Genomic DNA, 23,009 nt, shown 5'->3' with positions numbered 1-23,009 from the left:
ACAAATTTCTATAGCTAACCATGACATGTTTTTTGGGTATATTTTTTGATATTATTTTGCCAAAAATAGACCAAGTAAGTCCTCGTTAGTATAGTGTGAAGTTTTTCCGCCTGTCATGAGGGAGGCTGGGGTTCAATTCCCCGACGGGGAGTTTTGAAGTTTTAATCTCTTTTTTTGCATGCTGTTTCACTTTGTTTCATTGAGATAACAAAAATGCCTTATCTAAATTGAATCCTGGGATTATGTCAACTTGAAAAAAATCTTGCATGTAAGCTTCATGGCCAGTGCTACAAGTAGAATTTACGAGGTCCCCATGACCTGTTTTTGGGTATATTTAACAAAGTAATAAATAGTGATTCAATACACTGCTTGGTTAGAGCAGGAGAAAAGACTTTAGAGTGCTATGCATTGCAAGAGTAAAATTATGTTGTCAATATTACTGACTTTTCATTTTCCAAATAATAGGTTAAATATTTCTTTAGGGTTTTAAAGTAGCTTGAAAAAATGTAGCATATAATCTCTTTGGCCAATGACTTACCCATTTCGATCGCTAACTATGACATGTTTTTTGGGTATATTTTTTGATCAAATTTTGCCAAAAATTGAACAAGAATGTCCTCGTTAGTATAGTTATGAGTATCCCCGCCTTTCACGCGGGGGAGACCGGGGTTCAATTCCCCGACGGGGAGTTTTGAACTTTTAATCTCTTTTCTGTGTGCTATTACACTTTGTTTCATTGAGATAACAAAAATGCCTTATCCAAATTGAATCCAGGGTTTATGTCAACTTGAAAAAAATCTTGCATGTAAGTTTCATGGCCAGTGCTACAAGTACAGTTTGCGAGGTCCCCATGACCTGGCTTTAGGTATATTTATCAAAGTAATAAATAGTTATTCAATACACTGCTTGGTTAGAGCAGGAGAATAGACTTTAGAGTGCTATGCATTGCAAGAGTAAAATTATGTTGTCAAAATTACTGACTTTTCATTTGCCAAATAATAGTTTAAATATTTCTTTGGGGTTTTAAATTAGCTTGAAAAAATGTAGCATATAATCTCTTTGGCCAATGACATACACATTTCGATAGCTAACCATGACATGTTTTTTGGGTATATTTTTTGATCATATTTTGCCAAAAATTGACCAAGTAAGTCCTCGTTAGTATAGTGTAAAGTATCCCCGCCTGACCTGCGGGAGACCGGGGTTTGATTTCTCGACTGGGAGTTTTGAACTTTCAATCTCTTTTTTAGCATGCTGTTTCACTTTGTTTCATTGAGATAACAAAAATGCCTTATCTAAATTGAATCCAGTGTTTATGTCAACTTGAACAAATCTTGCATGTAAGCTTCATGGCCAGTGCTACTAGTACAATTTGTGAGGTCACCATGACCTGGTTTTGGGTATATTTATCAAAGTAATAAATAGTGATTCAATACACTGCTTGGTTAGAGCAGGAGAAAAGACTTTAGAGTGCTATGCATTGCAAGAGTAAAATTATATTGGCAATATTACTGACTTTTCATTTTCCAAATAATAGGTTAAATATTTCTTTAGGGTTTTAAATTAGCTTGAAAAAATGTAGCATATAATCTCTTTGGCCAATGACATACAAATTTCGATAGCTAACCATGACATGTTTTTTGGGTATATTTTTTGATATTATTTTGCCAAAAATAAACCAAGTAAGTCCTCGTTAGTTTAGTGTGTAGTGTTTCCGCCAGTCATGCGGGAGGCTGGGGTTCAATTCCCCGACTGTGAACTTTGAAGTTTTAATCTCTTTTTTTGCATGCTGTTTCACTTTGTTTCATTGAGATAACAAAAATGCCTTATCTAAATTGAATCCAGGGTTTATGTCAACTTGAAAAAATCTTGCATGTAAGCTTCATGGCCAGTGCTACAAGTAGAATTTACGAGGTCCCCATGACCTGGTTTTGGGTATATTTATCAAATTAATAAATATTGATTCAATACACTGCTTGGTTAGAGCAGGAGAAAAGACTTTAGAGTGCAATGCATTGCAAGAGTAAAATTATGTTGTCAATATTACTGACTTTTCATTTTCCAAATAATAGGTTAAATATTTCTTTAGGGTTTTAAATTAGCTTGAAAAAATGTAGCATATAATCTCTTTGGCCAATGACATACACATTTCGATAGCTAACCATGACATGTTTTTTGGGTATATTTTTTGATCAAATTTTGCCAAAAATTGACAAAGTAAGTCCTCGTTAGTATAGTGGTGAGTATCCCCACCTGTCACGTGGGAGACCGGGGTTCAATTCCCCGACGGGGAGTTTTGAACTTTTAATCTCTTTTCTGTGTGCTGTTTCACGTTGTTTTATTGAGATAACAAAAATGCCTTATCCAAATTGAATCCAGGGTTTATGTCAACTTGAAAAAAATCTTGCTTGTAAGTTTCATGGCCAGTGCTACAAGTACAGTTTGCGAGGTCCCCATGACCTGGCTTTAGGTTTATTTATCAAAGTAATAAATAGTTATTCAATACACTGCTTGGTTAGAGCAGGAGAATTGACTTTAGAGTGCTATGTATTGCAAGAGTAAAATTATGTTGTCAAAATTACTGACTTTTCATTTGCCAAATAATAGTTTAAATATTTCTTTGGGGTTTTAAATTAGCTTGAAAAAATGTAGCATATAATCTCTTTGGCCAATGACATACACATTTCGATAGCTAACCATGACATGTTTTTTGGGTATATTTTTTGATCATATTTTGCCAAAAATTGACCAAGTAAGTCCTCGTTAGTATAGTGTGAAGTATCCCCGCCTGACCTGCGGGAGACCGGGGTTTGATTTCTCGACTGGGAGTTTTGAACATTCAATCTCTTTTTTTGCATGCTGTTTCACTTTGTTTCATTGAGATAACAAAAATGCCTTATCTAAATTAAATCCAGGGTTTATGTCAACTTGAAAAAATCTTGCATGAAAGCTTCATGGCCAGTGCTACAAGTACAATTTGTGAGGTCACCATGACCTGGTTTTGGGTATATTTATCAAAGTAATAAATAGTGATTCAATACACTGCTTGGTTAGAGCAGGAGAAAAGACTTTAGAGTGCTATGCATTGCTAGAGTAAAATTATGTTGTCAATATTACTGTCTTTTCATTTGCCAAATAATAGGTTAAATATTTCTTTAGGGTTTTAAATTAGCTTGAAAAAATGTAGCATATAATCTCTTTGGCCAATGACATACAAATTTCGATAGCTAACCATGACATGTTTTTTGGGTATATTTTTTGATCATATTTTGCCAAGAATTGACCAAGTAAGTCCTCGTTAGTATAGTGTGAAGTGTCTCCGCCTGTGATGCGGGAGCTGGGGTTCAATTCCCCGATGGGGAGTTTTGAACTTTTAATCTCTTTTTTTGCATGCTGTTTCACTTTGTTTCATTGAGATAACAAAAATGCCTTATCTAAATTGAATCCAGGGATTATGTCAACTTGAAAAAAATCTTGCATGTAAGCTTCATGGCCTGGGCTACAAGTAGAATTTAGGAGGTCCCCATGACCTGGTTTTGGGTATATTTATCAAAGTAATAAATAGTGATTCAATACACTGCTTGGTTAGCGCAGGAGAAAAGACTTTAGAGTGCTATGCATTGCAAGAGTAAAATTATGTTGTCAATATTACTGACTTTTCATTTTCCAAGTAATAGGTTAAATATTTCTTTAGGGTTTTAAATTAGCTTGAAAAAATGTAGCATATAATCTCTTTGGCCAATGGCATACACATTTCGATAGCTAACCATGACATGTTTTTTGGGTATATTTTTTGATCAAATTTTGCCAAAAATTGACCAAGTAAGTCCTCGTTAGTATAGTGCTGAGTATCCCCGCCTGTCATACGGGAGACCGGGGTTCAATTCCCCGACGGGGAGTTTTGAACTTTTAATCTCTTTTATGTGTGCTGTTTCACGTTGTTTCATTGAGATAACAAAATGCCTTATCCAAATTGAATCCAGGGTTTATGTCAACTTGAAAAAAAGCTTGCATGTAAGCTTCATGGCCAGTGCTACAACTACAGTTTGCGAGGTCCCCATGACCTGGCTTTAGGTATATTTATCAAAGTAATAAATAGTTATTCAATACACTGCTTGGTTAGAGCAGAAGAATAGACTTTAGAGTTCTATGCATTGCAAGAGTAAAATTATGTTGTCAAAATTACTGACTTTTAATTTGCCAAATAATAGGTTCAATATTTCTTTACGGTTTTAAATTAGCTTGAAAAAATGTAGCATATAATCTCTTTGGCCAATGACATACACATTTCGATAGCTAACCATGACATGTTTTTTGGGTATATTTTTTGATCATATTTAGCCAAAAATTGATCAAGTAAGTCCTCGTTAGTATAGTGTGAAGTATCCCCGCCTGACCTGAAGAGGACCGGGGTTTGATTTCTCGACTGGGAGTTTTGAACTTTCAAACACTTTTTTTGCATGCTGTTTCACTTTGTTTCATTGAGATAAAAAAAATGCCTTATCTAAATTGAATCCAGGGTTTATGTCAACTTGAAAAAATCTTGCATGTAAGCTTCATGGCCAGTGCTACAAGTAGAATTTACGAGGTCCCCATGACCTGGTTTTGGGTATATTTATCAAAGTAATAAATAGTGATTCAATACACTGCTTGGTTAGAGCAGGAGAAAAGACTTTAGAGTGCAATGCATTGCAAGAGTAAAATTATGTTGTCAATATTACTGACTTTTCATTTTCCAAATAATAGGTTAAATATTTCTTTAGGGTTTTAAATTAGCTTGAAAAAATGTAGCATATAATCTCTTTGGCCAATGACATACACATTTCGATAGCTAACCATGACATGTTTTTTGGGTATATTTTTTGATCAAATTTTGCCAAAAATTGACAAAGTAAGTCCTCGTTTGTATAGTGGTGAGTATCCCCACCTGTCACGTGGGAGACCGGGGTTCAATTCCCCGACGGGAAGTTTTGAACTTTTGATCTCTTTTCTGTGTGCTGTTTCACATTGTTTCATTGAGATAACAAAAATGCCTTATCCAAATTGAATCCAGTGTTTATGTCAACTTGAAAAAATCTTGCATGTAAGTTTCATGGCCAGTGCTACAAGTACAGTTTGCGAGGTCCCCATGACCTGGCTTTAGGTATATTTATCAAAGTAATATATAGTTATTCAATACACTGCTTGGTTAGAGCAGGAGAATAGACTTTAGAGTGCTATGCATTGCAAGAGTAAAATTATGTTGTCAAAATTACTGACTTTTCATTTGCCAAATAATAGTTTAAATATTTCTTTAAGGTTTTAAATTAGCTTGAAAAAATGTAGCATATAATCTCTTTGGCCAATGACATACACATTTCGATAGCTAACCATGACATGTTTTTTGGGTACATTTTTTGATCAATCTTGCCAAAAATTGACCAAGTAAGTCCTCGTTAGTATAGTGTGAAGTATCCCCGCCTGACCTGCGGGAGACCGGGGTTTGATTTCTCGACTGGGAGTTTTGAACTTTCAATCTCTTTTTTTGCATGCTGTTTCACTTTGTTTCATTGAGATAACAAAAATGCCTTATCTAAATTGAATCCAGGGTTTCTGTCAACTTGAAAAAATCTTGCATGTAAACTTCATGGCCAGTGCTACAAGTACAATTTGTGAGGTCACCATGACCTGGTTTTGGGTATATTTATCAAAGTAATAAATAGTGATTCAATACACTGCTTGGTTAGAGCAGGAGAAAAGACTTTAGAGTGCTATGCATTGCAAGAGTAAAATTATGTTGTCAATATTACTGACTTTTCATTTTCCACATAATAGGTTAAATATTTCTTTAGGGTTTTAAATTAGCTTGAAAAAATGTAGCATATAATCTCTTTGGCCAATGACATACAAATTTCTATAGCTAACCATGACATGTTTTTTGGGTATATTTTTTGATATTATTTTGCCAAAAATAGACCAAGTAAGTCCTCGTTAGTATAGTGTGAAGTGTTTCCGCCTGTCATGAGGGAGGCTGGGGTTCAATTCCCCGACGGGGAGTTTTGAAGTTTTAATCTCTTTTTTTGCATGCTGTTTCACTTTGTTTCATTGAGATAACAAAAATGCCTTATCTAAATTGAATCCTGGGATTATGTCAACTTGAAAAAAATCTTGCATGTAAGCTTCGTGGCCAGTGCTACAAGTAGAATTTACGAGGTCCCCATGACCTGGTTTTGGGTATATTTAACAAAGTAATAAATAGTGATTCAATACACTGCTTGGTTAGAGCAGGAGAAAAGACTTTAGAGTGCTATGCATTGCAAGAGTAAAATTATGTTGTCAATATTACTGACTTTTCATTTTCCAAATAATAGGTTAAATATTTCTTTAGGGTTTTAAAGTAGATTGAAAAAATGTAGCATATAATCTCTTTGGCCAATGACTTACCCATTTCGATCGCTAACCATGACATGTTTTTTGGGTATATTTTTTGATCAAATTTTGCCAAAAATTGAGCAAGAATGTCCTCGTTAGTATAGTTATGAGTATCCCCGCCTTTCACGCGGGAGACCGGGGTTCAATTCCCCGACGGGGAGTTTTGAACTTTTAATCTCTTTTCTGTGTGCTATTACACTTTGTTTCATTGAGATAACAAAAATGCCTTATCAAAATTGAATCCAGGGTTTATGTCAACTTGAAAAAAATCTTGCATGTAAGTTTCATGGCCAGTGCTACAAGTACAGTTTGCGAGGTCCCCATGACCTGGCTTTAGGTATATTTATCAAAGTAATAAATAGTTATTCAATACACTGCTTGGTTAGAGCAGGAGAATAGACTTTAGAGTGCTATGCATTGCAAGAATAAAATTATGTTGTCAAAATTACTGACTTTTCAATTGCCAAATAATAGTTTAAATATTTCTTTAGGGTTTTAAATTAGCTTGAAAAAATGTAGCATATAATCTCTTTGGCCAATGACATACACATTTCGATAGCTAACCATGACATGTTTTTTGGGTATATTTTTTGATCATATTTTGCCAAAAATTGACCAAGTAAGTCCTCGTTAGTATAGTGTAAAGTATCCCAGCCTGACCTGCGGGAGACCGGGGTTTGATTTCTCGACTGGGAGTTTTGAACTTTCAATCTCTTTTTTTGCATGCTGTTTCACTTTGTTTCATTGAGATAACAAAAATGCCTTATCTAAATTGAATCCAGTGTTTATGTCACCTTGAACAAATCTTGCATGTAAGCTTCATGGCCAGTGCTACTAGTACAATTTGTGAGGTCACCATGACCTGGTTTTGGGTATATTTATCAAAGTAATAAATAGTGATTCAATACACTGCTTGGTTAGAGCAGGAGAAAAGACTTTAGAGTGCTATGCATTGCAAGAGTAAAATTATATTGGCAATATTACTGACTTTTCATTTTCCAAATAATAGGTTAAATATTTCTTTAGGGTTTTAAATTAGCTTGAAAAAATGTAGCATATAATCTCTTTGGCCAATGACATAAACATTTCGATAGCTAACCATGACATGTTTTTTGGGTATATTTTTTGATCAAATTTTGCCAAAAATTGACAAAGTAAGTCCTCGTTAGTATAGTGGTGAGTATCCCCGCCTGTCACGTGGGAGACCGGGGTTCAATTCCCTGACGGGGAGTTTTGAACTTTTAATCTCTTTTCTGTGTGCTGTTTCACGTTGTTTTATTGAGATAACAAAAATGCCTTATCCAAATTGAATCCAGGGTTTATGTCAACTTGAAAAAAATCTTGCTTGTAAGTTTCATGGCCAGTGCTACAAGTACAGTTTGCGAGGTCCCCATGACCTGGCTTTAGGTTTATTTATCAAAGTAATAAATAGTTATTCAATACACTGCTTGGTTAGAGCAGGAGAATTGACTTTAGAGTGCTATGTATTGCAAGAGTAAAATTATGTTGTCAAAATTACTGACTTTTCATTTGCCAAATAATAGTTTAAATATTTCTTTGGGGTTTTAAATTAGCTTGAAAAAATGTAGCATATAATCTCTTTGGCCAATGACATACACATTTCGATAGCTAACCATGACATGTTTTTTGGGTATATTTTTTGATCATATTTTGCCAAAAATTGACCAAGAAAGTCTTCGTTAGTATAGTGTGAAGTATCCCCGCCTGACCTGCGGGAGACCGGGGTTTGATTTCTCGACTGGGAGTTTTGAACTTTCAATCTCTTTTTTTGCATGCTGTTTCACTTTGTTTCATTGAGATAACAAAAATGCCTTATCTAAATTAAATCCAGGGTTTATGTCAACTTGAAAAAATCTTGCATGAAAGCTTCATGGCCAGTGCTACAAGTACAATTTGTGAGGTCACCATGACCTGGTTTTGGGTATATTTATCAAAGTAATAAATAGTGATTCAATACACTGCTTGGTTAGAGCAGGAGAAAAGACTTTAGAGTGCTATGCATTGCAAGAGTAAAATTATGTTGTCAATATTACTGACTTTTCATTTTCCAAATAATAGGTTAAATATTTCTTTAGGGTTTTAAATTAGCTTGAAAAAATGTAGCATATAATCTCTTTGGCCAATGACATACACATTTCGATAGCTAACCATGACATGTTTTTTGGGTATATTTTTTGATCAAATTTTGCCCAAAATTGACAAAGTAAGTCCTCGTTAGTATAGTGGTGAGTATCCCCGCCTGTCACGTGGGAGACCGTGGTTCAAGTCCCCGACGGGGAGTTTTGAACTTTTAATCTCTTTTCTGTGTGCTGTTTCACGTTGTTTCATTGAGATAACAAAAATGCCTTATCCAAATTGAATCCAGGGTTTATGTCAACTTGAAAAAAATCTTGCATGTAAGTTTCATGGCCAGTGCTACAAGTACAGTTTGCGAGGTCCCCATGACCTGGCTTTAGGTATATTTATCAAAGTAATAAATAGTTATTCAATACACTGCTTGGTTAGAGCAGGAGAATTGACTTTAGAGTGCTATGTATTGCAAGAGTAAAATTATGTTGTCAAAATTACTGACTTTTCATTTGCCAAATAATAGTTTAAATATTTCTTTAGGGTTTTAAATTAGCTTGAAAAAATGTAGCATATAATCTCTTTGGCCAATGACATACACATTTCGATAGCTAACCATGACATGTTTTTTGGGTATATTTTTTGATCATATTTTGCCAAAAATTGACCAAGTAAGTCCTCGTTAGTATAGTGTGAAGTATCCCCGCCTGACCTGCGGGAGACCGGGGTTTGATTTCTCGACTGGGAGTTTTGAACTTTCAATCGCTTTTTTTGCATGCTGTTTCACTTTGTTTCATTGAGATAACAAAAATGCCTTATGTAAATTGAATCCAGGGTTTATGTCAACTTGAAAAAATCTTGCATGTAAGCTTCATGGCCAGTGCTACAAGTACAATTTGTGAGGTCACCATGACCTGGTTTTGGGTATATTTATCAAAGTAGAAAATAGTGATTTAATACACTGCTTGGTTAGAGCAGGAGAAAAGACTTTAGAGTGCTATGCATTGCAAGAGTAAAATTATGTTGTCAATATTACTGTCTTTTCATTTGCCAAATAATAGGTTAAATATTTCTTTAGGGTTTTAAATTAGCTTGAAAAAATGTAGCATATAATCTCTTTGGCCAATGACATACAAATTTCGATAGCTAACCATGACATGTTTTTTGGGTATATTTTTTGATCATATTTTGCCAAGAATTGACCAAGTAAGTCCTCGTTAGTATAGTGCTGAGTATCCACGCCTGTCATGCGGGAGACCGGGGTTCAATTCCCCGACGGGGAGTTTTGAACTTTTAATCTCTTTTATGTGTGCTGTTTCACGTTGTTTCATTGAGATAACAAAAATGCCTTATCCAAATTGAATCCAGGGTTTATGTCAACTTGAAAAAAAGCTTGCATGTAAGCTTCATGGCCAGTGCTACAACTACAGTTTGCGAGGTCCCCATGACCTGGCTTTAGGTATATTTATCAAAGTAATAAATAGTTATTCAATACACTGCTTGGTTAGAGCAGAAGAATAGACTTTAGAGTTCTATGCATTGCAAGAGTAAAATTATGTTGTCAAAATTACTGACTTTTCATTTGCCAAATAATAGGTTCAATATTTCTTTAGGGTTTTAAATTAGCTTGAAAAAATGTAGCATATAATCTCTTTGGCCAATGACATACACATTTCGATAGCTAACCATGACATGTTTTTTGGGTATATTTTTTGATCATATTTAGCCAAAAATTGATCAAGTAAGTCCTCGTTAGTATAGTGTGAAGTATCCCCGCCTGACCTGAAGAGGACCGGGGTTTGATTTCTCGACTGGGAGTTTTGAACTTTCAATCACTTTTTTTGCATGCTATTTCACTTTGTTTCATTGAGATAACAAAAATGCCTTATCTAAATTGAATCCAGGGTTTATGTCAACTTGAAAAAATCTTGCATGTAAGCTTCATGGCCAGTGCTACAAGTAGAATTTACGAGGTCCCCATGACCTGGTTTTGGGTATATTTATCAAAGTAATAAATAGTGATTCAATACACTGCTTGGTTAGAGCAGGAGAAAAGACTTTAGAGTGCAATGCATTGCAAGAGTAAAATTATGTTGTCAATATTACTGACTTTTCATTTTCCAAATAATAGGTTAAATATTTCTTTAGGGTTTTAAATTAGCTTGAAAAAATGTAGCATATAATCTCTTTGGCCAATGACATACACATTTCGATAGCTTACCATGACATGTTTTTTTGGTATATTTTTTGATAAAATTTTGCCAAAAATAGACCAAGTAAGTCCTCGCTAGTATAGTGGTGAGTATCCCTCCCTGTCACGCAGGAGACCGGGGTTCAATTCCCCGACGGGGAGTTTTGAACTTTTAATCACTTTTCTGTGTGCTGTTTCACGTTGTTTCATTGAGATAACAAAAATGCCATATGCAAATTGAATCCAGGGTTTATGTCAACTTGAAAAAAATCTTGCATGTAAGTTTCATGGCCAGTGCTACAAGTACAGTTTGCGAGGTCCCCATGACCTGGCTTTAGGTATATTTATCAAAGTAATAAATAGTTATTCAATACACTGCTTGGTTAGAGCAGGAGAATAGACTTTAGAGTGCTATGCATTGCAAGAGTAAAATTATGTTGTCAAAATTACTGACTTTTCATTTGCCAAATAATAGGTTCAATATTTCTTTAGGGTTTTAAATTAGCTTGAAAAAATGTAGCATATAATCTCTTGGCCAATGACATACACATTTCGATAGCAAACCATGACATGTTTTTTGGGTATATTTTTTGATCATATTTTGCCAAAAATTGACCAAGAAAGTCCTCATTAGTATAGTGTGAAGTATCCCCGCCTGACCTGCGGGAGACCGGGGTTTGATTTCTCGACTGGGAGTTTTGAACATTCAATCTCTTTTTTTGCATGCTGTTTCACTTTGTTTCTTTGAGATGACAAAAATGCCTTATCTAAATTGAATCCAGGGTTTATGTCAACTTGAAAAAATTTTGCATGTAAGCTTCATGGCCAGTGCTAAAAGTACAATTTGTGAGGTCACCATGACCTGGTTTTGGGTATATTTATCAAAGTAATAAATAGTGATTCAATACACTGCTTGGTTAGAGCAGGAGAAAAGACTTTAGAGTGCTATGCATTGCAAGAGTAAAATTATGTTGTCAAAATTACTGACTTTTCATTTGCCAAATAATAGGTTAAATATTTCTTTAGGGTTTTAAATTAGCTTGAAAAAATGTAGCATTTAATCTCTTTGGCCAATGACATACACATTTCAATAGCTAACCATGACATGTTTTTTGTGTATATTTTTTGATCATATTTTGCCAAAAATTGACCAACTAAGTCCTCGTTAGTATAGTGTGAAGTATCCCCACCTGACCTGCGGGAGACCGGGGTTTGATTTCTCGACTGGGAGTTTTGAACTTTCAATCTCTTTTTTTGCATGCTGTTTCACGTTGTTTCATTGAGATAACAAAAATGCCTTATCTAAATTGAATCCAGGGTTTATGTCAACTTGAAAAAAATCTTGCATGTAAGTTTCATGGCCAGTGCTACAAGTACAGTTTGAGATGTCCCCATGACCTGGTTTTGGATATATTTATCAAAGTAATAAACAGTGATTCAATACACTGCTTGGTTAGAGCAGGAGAATAGACTTTAGAGTGCTCTGCATTGCAAGAGTAAAATTATGTTGTCAATATTACTGACTTTTCATTTGCCAAATAATAGGTTAAATATTTCTTTAGGGTTTTAAATTAGCTTGAAAAAATGTAGCATATAATCTCTTTGGCCAATGACATACACATTTCGATAGCTTACCATGACATGTTTTTTTGGTATATTTTTTGATAAAATTTTGCCAAAAATAGACCAAGTAAGTCCTCGCTAGTATAGTGGTGAGTATCCCTCCCTGTCACGCAGGAGACCAGGGTTCAATTCCCCGACGGGGAGTTTTGAACTTTTAATCACTTTTCTGTGTGCTGTTTCACGTTGTTTCATTGAGATAACAAAAATGCCATATGCAAATTGAATCCAGGGTTTATGTCAACTTGAAAAAAATCTTGCATGTAAGTTTCATGGCCAGTGCTACAAGTACAGTTTGCGAGGACCCCATGACCTGGCTTTAGGTATATTTATCAAAGTAATAAATAGTTATTCAATACACTGCTTGGTTAGAGCAGGAGAATAGACTTTAGAGTGCTATGCATTGCAAGAGTAAAATTATGTTGTCAAAATTACTGACTTTTCATTTGCCAAATAATAGGTTCAATATTTCTTTAGGGTTTTAAATTAGCTTGAAAAAATGTAGCATATAATCTCTTGGCCAATGACATACACATTTCGATAGCAAACCATGACATGTTTTTTGGGTATATTTTTTGATCATATTTAGCCAAAAATTGACCAAGAAAGTCCTCGTTAGTATAGTGTGAAGTATCCCCGCCTGACCTGCGGGAGACCGGGGTTTGATTTCTCGACTGGGAGTTTTGAACATTCAATCTCTTTTTTTGCATGCTGTTTCACTTTGTTTCTTTGAGATGACAAAAATGCCTTATCTAAATTGAATCCAGGGTTTATGTCAACTTGAAAAAATTTTGCATGTAAGCTTCATGGCCAGTGCTACAAGTACAATTTGTGAGGTCACCATGACCTGGTTTTGGGTATATTTATCAAAGTAATAAATAGTGATTCAATACACTGCTTGGTTAGAGCAGGAGAAAAGACTTTAGAGTGCTATGCATTGCAAGAGTAAAATTATGTTGTCAAAATTACTGACTTTTCATTTGCCAAATAATAGGTTCAATATTTCTTTAGGGTTTTAAATTAGCTTGAAAAAATGTAGCATATAATCTCTTTGGCCAATGACATACACATTTCGATAGCTAACCATGACATGTTTTTTGGGTATATTTTTTGATCATATTTAGCCAAAAATTGATCAAGTAAGTCCTCGTTAGTATAGTGTGAAGTATCCCCGCCTGACCTGAAGAGGACCGGGGTTTGATTTCTCGACTGGAAGTTTTGAACTTTCAATCACTTTTTTTGCATGCTGTTTCACTTTGTTTCATTGAGATAACAAAAATGCCTTATCTAAATTGAATCCAGGGTTTATGTCAACTTGAAAAAAATCTTGCATGTAAGTTTCATGACCAGTGCTACAAGTACAGTTTACGAGGTCCCCATGACCTGGCTTTAGGTATATTTATCAAAGTAATAAATAGTTATTCAATACACTGCTTGGTTAGAGCAGGAGAATAGACTTTAGAGTGCTATGCATTGCAAGAGTAAAATTATGTTGTCAAAATTACTGACTTTTCATTTGCCAAATAATAGGTTAAATATTTCTTTAGGGTTTTAAATTAGCTTGAAAAAATGTAGCATATAATCTCTTTGGCCAATGACATACACATTTCAATAGCTAACCATGACATGTTTTTTGTGTATATTTTTGATCATATTTTGACAAAAATTGACCAACTAAGTCCTCGTTAGTATAGTGTGAAGTATCCCCGCCTGACCTGCGGGAGACCGGGGTTTGATTTCTCGACTGGGAGTTTTGAACTTTCAATCTCTTTTTTTGCATGCTGTTTCACGTTGTTTCATTGAGATAACAAAAATGCCTTATCTAAATTGAATCCAGGGTTTATGTCAACTTGAAAAAAATCTTGCATGTAAGTTTCATGGCCAGTGCTACAAGTACAGTTTGAGAGGTCCCCATGACCTGGTTTTGGATATATTTATCAAAGTAATAAACAGTGATTCAATACACTGCTTGGTTAGAGCAGGAGAAAAGACTTTAGAGTGCTATGCATTGCAAGAGTAAAATTATGTTGTCAATATTACTGACTTTTCATTTGCCAAATAATAGGTTAAATATTTCTTTAGGGTTTTAAATTAGCTTGAAAAAATGTAGCATATAATCTCTCTGGCCAATGACATACACATTTCGATAGCTAACCATGACATGTTTTTTGGGTATATTTTTTGATCAAATTTTGCCAAAAATTGACAAAGTAAGTCCTCGTTAGTATAGTGGTGAATATCCCCGCCTGTCACGTGGGAGACCGGGGTTCAATTCCCCGACGGGGAGTTTTGAACTTTTGATCTCTTTTCTGTGTGCTGTTTCACTTTGTTTCATTGAGATAACAAAAATGCCTTATCCAAATTGAATCCAGGGTTTATGTTAACTTGAAAAAAATCTTGCATGTAAGTTTCATGGCCAGTGCTACAAGTACAGTTTGCGAGGTCCCCATGACCTGGCTTTAGGTATATTTATCAAAGTAATAAATAGTTATTCAATACACTGCTTGGTTAGAGCAGGAGAATAGACTTTAGAGTGCTATGCATTGCAAGCGTAAAATTATGTTGTCAAAATTACTGACTTTTCATTTGCCAAATAATAGGTTAAATATTTCTTTAGGGTTTTAAATTAGCTTGAAAAAATGTAGCATATAATCTCTTTGGCCAATGACATACACATTTCAATAGCTAACCATGACATGTTTTTTGTGTATATTTTTTGATCATATTTTGACAAAAATTGACCAACTAAGTCCTCGTTAGTATAGTGTGAAGTATCCCCGCCTGACCTGCGGGAGACCGGGGTTTGATTTCTCGACTGGGAGTTTTGAACTTTCAATCTCTTTTTTTGCATGCTGTTTCACGTTGTTTCATTGAGATAACAAAAATGCCTTATCTAAATTGAATCCAGGGTTTATGTCAACTTGAAAAAAATCTTGCATGTAAGTTTCATGGCCAGTGCTACAAGTACAGTTTGAGAGGTCCCCATGACCTGGTTTTGGATATATTTATCAAAGTAATAAACAGTGATTCAATACACTGCTTGGTTAGAGCAGGAGAAAAGACTTTAGAGTGCTATGCATTGCAAGAGTAAAATTATGTTGTCAATATTACTGACTTTTCATTTGCCAAATAATAGGTTAAATATTTCTTTAGGGTTTTAAATTAGCTTGAAAAAATGTAGCATATAATCTCTCTGGCCAATGACATACACATTTCGATAGCTAACCATGACATGTTTTTTTGGTATATTTTTTGATAAAATTTTGCCAATAATAGACAAAGTAAGTCCTCGTTAGTATAGTGGTGAGTATCCCTCCCTGTCACGCTGGAGACCGGGGTTCAATTCCCCGACGGGGAGTTTTGAACTTTTAATCACTTTTCTGTGTGCTGTTTCACGTTGTTTCATTGAGATAACAAAAATGCCATATCCAAATTGAATCCAGGGTTTATGTCAACTTGAAAAAAATCTTGCATGTAAGTTTCATGGCCAGTGCTACAAGTACAGTTTGCGAGGTCCCCATGACCTGGCTTTAGGTATATTTATCAAAGTAATAAATAGTTATTCAATACACTGCTTGGTTAGAGCAGGAGAATAGACTTTAGAGTGCTATGCATTGCAAGAGTAAAATTATGTTGTCAAAATTACTGACTTTTCATTTGCCAAATAATAGGTTCAATATTTCTTTAGGGTTTTAAATTAGCTTGAAAAAATGTAGCATATAATCTCTTGGCCAATGACATACACATTTCGATAGCTAACCATGACATGTTTTTTGGGTATATTTTTTGATCATATTTTGCCAAAAATTGACCAAGAAAGTCCTCGTTAGTATAGTGTGAAGTATCCCCGCCTGACCTGCGGGAGACCGGGGTTTGATTTCTCGACTGGGAGTTTTGAACATTCAATCTCTTTTTTTGCATGCTGTTTCACTTTGTTTCTTTGAGATGACAAAAATGCCTTATCTAAATTGAATCCAGGGTTTATGTCAACTTGAAAAAATCTTGCATGTAAGCTTCATGGCCAGTGCTACAAGTACAATTTGTGAGGTCACCATGACCTGGTTTTGGGTATATTTATCAAAGTAATAAATAGTGATTCAATACACTGCTTGGTTAGAGCAGGAGAAAAGACTTTAGAGTGCTATGCATTGCAAGAGTAAAATTATGTTGGCAATATTACTGACTTTTTATTTTCCACATAACAGGTTAAATATTTCTTTAGGGTTTTAAATTAGCTTGAAAAAATGTAGCATATAATCTCTTTGGCCAATGACATACAAATTTTGATAGCTAACCATGACATGTTTTTTGGGTATATTTTTTGATATTATTTTGCCAAAAATAAACCAAGTAAGTCCTCGTTAGTATAGTGTGAAGTGTTTCCGCCTGTCATGCGGGAGGCTGGGGTTCAATTCCCCGACGAGGAGTTTTGAAGTTTTAATCTCTTTTTTTGCATGCTGTTTCACTTTGTTTCATTGAGATAACAAAAATGCCTTATCTAAATTGAATCCTGGGATTATGTCAACTTGAAAAAAATCTTGCATGTAAGCTTCATGGCCAGTGCTACAAGTAGAATTTACGAGGTCCCCATGACCTGGTTTTGGGTATATTTATCAAAGTAATAAATAGTGATTCAATACACTGCTTGGTTAGAGCAGGAGAAAAGACTTTAGAGTGCTATGCATTGCAAGAGTAAAATTATGTTGTCAATATTTTTGACTTTTCATTTTCCAAATAATAGGTTAAATATTTCTTTAGGGTTTTAAAGTAGCTTGAAAAAATGTAGCATATAATCTCTTTGGCCAATGACATACACATTTCGATCGCTAACCATGACATGTTTTTTGGGTATATTTTTTGATCAAATTTTGCCAAAAATTGACCAAGAATGTCCTCGTTAGTATAGTGATGAGTATCCCCACCTGTCATGCGGGAGACCGGGGTTCAATTCCCCGACGGGTAGTTTTGAACTTTTAATCTCTTTTCTGTGTGCTGTTTCACTTTGTTTCATTGAGATAACAAAAATGCCTTATCCAAATTGAATCCAGGGTTTATGTCAACTTGAAAAAAATCTTGCATGTAAGTTTCTTGGCCAGTGCTACAAGTACAGTTTGCGAGGTCCCCATGACCTGGCTTTAGGTATATTTATCAAAGTAATAAATAGATATTCAATACACTGCTTGGTTAGAGCAGGAGAATAGACTTTAGAGTGCTATGCATTGCAAGAGTAAAATTATGTTGTCAAAATTACTGACTTTTCATTTGCCAAATAAGAGTTTAAATATTTCTTTAGGGTTTTAAATTAGCTTGAAAAAATGTAGCATATAATCTCTTTGGCCAATGACATACAAATTTCGATAGCTAACCATGATATGTTTTATGGGTATATTTTTTGATCATATTTTGCTAAAAATTGACCAATTAAGTCCTCGTTAGTATAGTGTGAAGTGTCTCCGCCTTTCATGCGGGAGGCTGGGGTTCAATTCCCCGACGGGGAGTTTTGAACTTTTTATCTCTTTTTTTTGCATGCTGTTTCACTTTGTTTCATTGAGATAACAAAAATGCCTTATCCAATTTGAATCCAGGGTTTATGTCAACTTGAAAAAATCTTGCATGTAAGCTTCATGGCCAGTGCTACTAGTACAATTTGTGAGGTCACCATGACCTGGCTTTAGGTATATTTATCAAAGTAATAAATAGTTATTCAATACACTGCTTGGTTAGAGCAGGAGAATAGACTTTAGAGTGCTATGCATTGCAAGAGTAAAATTATGTTGTCAAAATTACTGACTTTTCATTTGCCAAATAATAGGTTCAATATTTCTTTAGGGTTTTAAATTAGCTTGAAAAAATGTAGCATATAATCTCTTGGCCAATGACATACACATTTCGATAGCTAACCATGACATGTTTTTTGGGTATATTTTTTGATCATATTTTGCCAAAAATTGACCAAGAAAGTCCTTGTTAGTATAGTGTGAAGTATCCCCGCCTGACCTGCGGGAGACCGGGGTTTGATTTCTCAACTGGGAGTTTTGAACATTCAATCTCTTTTTTTGCATGCTGTTTCACTTTGTTTCTTTGAGATGACAAAAATGCCTTATCTAAATTGAATCCAGGGTTTATGTCAACTTGAAAAAATCTTGCATGTAAGCTTCATGGCCAGTGCTACAAGTACAATTTGTGAGGTCACCATGACCTGGTTTTGGGTATATTTATCAAAGTAATAAATAGTGATTCAATACACTGCTTGGTTAGAGCAGGAGAAAAGACTTTAGAGTGCTATGCATTGCAAGAGTAAAATTATGTTGTCAATATTACTGACTTTTCATTTGCCAAATAGTAGGTTCAATATTTCTTTAGGGTTTTAAATTAGCTTGAAAAAATGTAGCATATAATCTCTTTGGCCAATGACATACAAATTTCGATAGCTAACCATGATATGTTTTATGGGTATATTTTTTGATCATATTTTGCCAAAAATTGACCAAGTAAGTCCTCGTTAGTATAGTGTAAAGTGTCTCCGCCTGTCATGCGGGAGGCTGGGGTTCAATTCCCCGACGAGGAGTTTTGAACTTTTAATCTCTTTTTTTGCATGCTGTTTCACTTTGTTTCATTGAGATAACAAAAATGCCTAATCCAAATTGAATCCAGGGTTTATGTCAACTTGAAAAAAATTTGCATGTAAGTTTCATGGCCAGTGCTACAAGTACAGTTTGCGAGGTCCCCATGACCTGGCTTTAGGTATATTTATCAAAGTAATAAATAGTTATTCAATACACTGCTTGGTTAGAGCAGGAGAATTGACTTTAGAGTGCTATGTATTGCAAGAGTAAAATTATGTTGTCAAAATTACTGACTTTTCATTTGCCAAATAATAGTTTAAATATTTCTTTAGGGTTTTAAATTAGCTTGAAAAAATGTAGCATATAATCTCTTTGGCCAATGACATACACATTTCGATAGCTAACCATGACATGTTTTTTGGGTATATTTTTTGATCATATTTTGCCAAAAATTGACCAAGTAAGTCCTCGTTAGTATAGTGTGAAGTATCCCCGCCTGACCTGCGGGAGACCGGGGTTTGATTTCTCGACTGGGAGTTTTGAACTTTCAATCGCTTTTTTTGCATGCTGTTTCACTTTGTTTCATTGAGATAACAAAAATGCCTTATCTAAATTGAATCCAGGGATTATGTCAACTTGAAAAAAATCTTGCATGTAAGCTTCATGGCCTGGGCTACAAGTAGAATTTAGGAGGTCCCCATGACCTGGTTTTGGGTATATTTATCAAAGTAATAAATAGTGATTCAATACACTGCTTGGTTAGCGCAGGGGAAAAGACTTTAGAGTGCTATGCATTGCAAGAGTAAAATTATGTTGTCAATATTACTGACTTTTCATTTTCCAAATAATAGGTTAAATATTTCTTTAGGGTTTTAAATTAGCTTGAAAAAATGTAGCTTATAATCTCTTTGGCCAATGGCATACACATTTCGATAGCTAACCATGACATGTTTTTTGGGTATATTTTTTGATCAAATTTTGCCAAAAATTGACCAAGTAATCCTCGTTAGTATAGTGCTGAGTATCCCCGCCTGTCATGTGGGAGACCGGGGTTCAATTCCCCGATGGGGAGTTTTGAACTTTTAATCTCTTTTATGTGTGCTGTTTCACGTTGTTTCATTGAGATAACAAAAATGCCTTATCCAAATTGAATCCAGGGTTTATGTCAACTTGAATAAAAGCTTGCATGTAAGCTTCATGGCCAGTGCTACAACTACAGTTTGCGAGGTCCCCATGACCTGGCTTTAGGTATATTTATCAAAGTAATAAATAGTTATTCAATACACTGCTTGGTTAGAGCAGAAGAATAGACTTTAGAGTTCTATGCATTGCAAGAGTAAAATTATGTTGTCAAAATTACTGACTTTTCATTTGCCAAATAATAGGTTCAATATTTCTTTAGGGTTTTAAATTAGCTTGCAAAAAAGTAGCATATAAAATCTTTGGCCAATGACATACACATTTCGATAGCTAACCATGACATGTTTTTTGGGTATATTTTTTGATCATATTTAGCCAAAAATTGACCAAGTAAGTCCTTGTTAGTATAGTGTGAAGTATCCCCGCCTGACCTGAAGAGGACCGGGGTTTGATTTCTCGACTGGGAGTTTTGAACTTTCAATCACTTTTTTTGCATGCTTTTTCACTTTGTTTCATTGAGATAACAAAAATGCCTTATCTAAATTGAATCCAGGGTTTATGTCAACTTGAAAAAATCTTGCATGTAAGCTTCATGGCCAGTGCTACAAGTAGAATTTACGAGGTCCCCATGACCTGGTTTTGGGTATATTTATCAAAGTAATAAATAGTGATACAATACACTGCTTGGTTAGAGCAGGAGAAAAGACTTTAGAGTGCAATGCATTGCAAGAGTAAAATTATGTTGTCAATATTACTGACTTTTCATTTTCCAAATAATAGTTTAAATATTTCTTTAGGGTTTTAAATTAGCTTGAAAAAATGTAGCATATAATCTCTTTGGCCAATGACATACACATTTCGATAGCTAACCATGACATGTTTTTTGGGTATATTTTTTGATCAAATTTTGCCAAAAATTGACAAAGTAAGTCCTCGTTAGTATAGTGGTGAATATCCCCGCCTGTCACGTGGGAGACCGGGGTTCAATTCCCCGACGGGCAGTTTTGAACTTTTGATCTCTTTTCTGTGTGCTGTTTCACGTTGTTTCATTGAGATAACAAAAATGCCTTATCCAAATTGAATCCAGGGTTTATGTCAACTTGAAAAAAATCTTGCATGTAAGTTTCATGGCCAGTGCTACAAGTACAGTTTGCGAGGTCCCCATGACCTGGCTTTAGGTATATTTATCAAAGTAATAAATAGTTATTCAATACACTGCTTGGTTAGAGCAGGAGAATAGATTTTAGAGTGCTATGCATTGCAAGCGTAAAATTATGTTGTCAAAATTACTGACTTTTCATTTGCCAAATAATAGGTTAAATATTTCTTTAGGGTTTTAAATTAGCTTGAAAAAATGTAGCATATAATCTCTTTGGCCAATGACATACACATTTCAATAGCTAACCATGACATGTTTTTTGTGTATATTTTTTGATCATATTTTGACAAAAATTGACCAACTAAGTCCTCGTTAGTATAGTGTGAAGTATCCCCGCCTGACCTGCGGGAGACCGGGGTTTGATTTCTCGACTGGGAGTTTTGAACTTTCAATCTCTTTTTTTGCATGCTGTTTCACGTTGTTTCATTGAGATAACAAAAATGCCTTATCTAAATTGAATCCAGGGTTTATGTCAACTTGAAAAAAATCTTGCATGTAAGTTTCATGGCCAGTGCTACAAGTACAGTTTGAGAGGTCCCCATGACCTGGTTTTGGATATATTTATCAAAGTAATAAACAGTGATTCAATACACTGCTTGGTTAGAGCAGGAGAAAAGACTTTAGAGTGCTATGCATTGCAAGAGTAAAATTATGTTGTCAATATTACTGACTTTTCATTTTCCAAATAATAGGTTAAATATTTCTTTAGGGTTTTAAATTAGCTTGAAAAAATGTAGCATATAATCTCTTTGGCCAATGACATACACATTTCGATAGCTAACCATGACATGTTTTTTGGGTATATTTTTTGATAAAATTTTGCCAATAATAGACAAAGTAAGTCCTCGTTAGTATAGTGGTGAGTATCCCTCCCTGTCACGCTGGAGACTGGGGTTCAATTCCCCGACGGGGAGTTTTGAACTTTTAATCACTTTTCTGTGTGCTATTTCACGTTGTTTCATTGAGATAACAAAAATGCCATATCCAAATTGAATCCAGGGTTTATGTCAACTTGAAAAAAATCTTGCATGTAAGTTTCATGGCCAGTGCTACAAGTACAGTTTGCGAGGTCCCCATGACCTGGCTTTAGGTATATTTATCAAAGTAATAAATAGTTATTCAATACACTGCTTGGTTAGAGCAGGAGAATAGACTTTAGAGTGCTATGCATTGCAAGAGTAAAATTATGTTGTCAAAATTACTGACTTTTCATTTGCCAAATAATAGGTTCAATATTTCTTTAGGGTTTTAAATTAGCTTGAAAAAATGTAGCATATAATCTCTTGGCCAATGACATACACATTTCGATAGCTAACCATGACATGTTTTTTGGGTATATTTTTTGATCATATTTTGCCAAAAATTGACCAAGAAAGTCCTCGTTAGTATAGTGTGAAGTATCCCCGCCTGACCTGCGGGAGACCGGGGTTTGATTTTTCGACTGGGAATTTTGAACATTCAATATCTTTTTTTGCATGCTGTTTCACTTTGTTTCTTTGAGATGACAAAAATGCCTTATCTAAATTGAATCCAGGGTTTATGTCAACTTGAAAAAATCTTGCATGTAAGCTTCATGGCCAGTGCTACAAGTACAATTTGTGAGGTCACCATGACCTGGTTTTGGGTATATTTATCAAAGTAATAAATAGTGATTCAATACACTGCTTGGTTAGAGCAGGAGAAAAGACTTTAGAGTGCTATGCATTGCAAGAGTAAAATTATGTTGTCAATATTACTGACTTTTAATTTGCCAAATAATAGGTTAAATATTTCTTTAGGGTTTTAAATTAGCTTGAAAAAATGTAGCATATAATCTCTTTGGCCAATGACATAC

The 23,009-nt window shown here is 34.8% G+C and overlaps 3 non-coding genes across 3 annotated transcripts; all 3 read left to right on the top strand.

The window, feature by feature from the left end:
• The first annotated feature begins 2,222 nt into the window (after positions 1-2,222).
• Positions 2,223-2,294, top strand: TRNAD-GUC (transfer RNA aspartic acid (anticodon GUC)). Its single transcript has one exon. It is a non-coding gene; the product is annotated as a tRNA-Asp (tRNA).
• Positions 2,295-7,570: 5,276 nt separating this feature from the next.
• On the top strand, positions 7,571-7,642 carry TRNAD-GUC (transfer RNA aspartic acid (anticodon GUC)). The gene has a single exon. It is a non-coding gene; the product is annotated as a tRNA-Asp (tRNA).
• A 6,883-nt stretch (positions 7,643-14,525) lies between these two features.
• On the top strand, positions 14,526-14,597 carry TRNAD-GUC (transfer RNA aspartic acid (anticodon GUC)). The gene has a single exon. It is a non-coding gene; the product is annotated as a tRNA-Asp (tRNA).
• Positions 14,598-23,009: the final 8,412 nt, after the last annotated feature.

The sequence above is a fragment of the Taudactylus pleione genome, unplaced genomic scaffold (genome assembly GCF_031769625.1).
Source record: "Taudactylus pleione unplaced genomic scaffold, aTauple2 ptg000117l, whole genome shotgun sequence".
In the NCBI taxonomy this organism is placed as follows: domain Eukaryota; kingdom Metazoa; phylum Chordata; class Amphibia; order Anura; family Myobatrachidae; genus Taudactylus; species Taudactylus pleione.
Note: the sequence above shows the minus strand (reverse complement) of the source record. Positions and strands in the feature narration are given on the sequence as shown.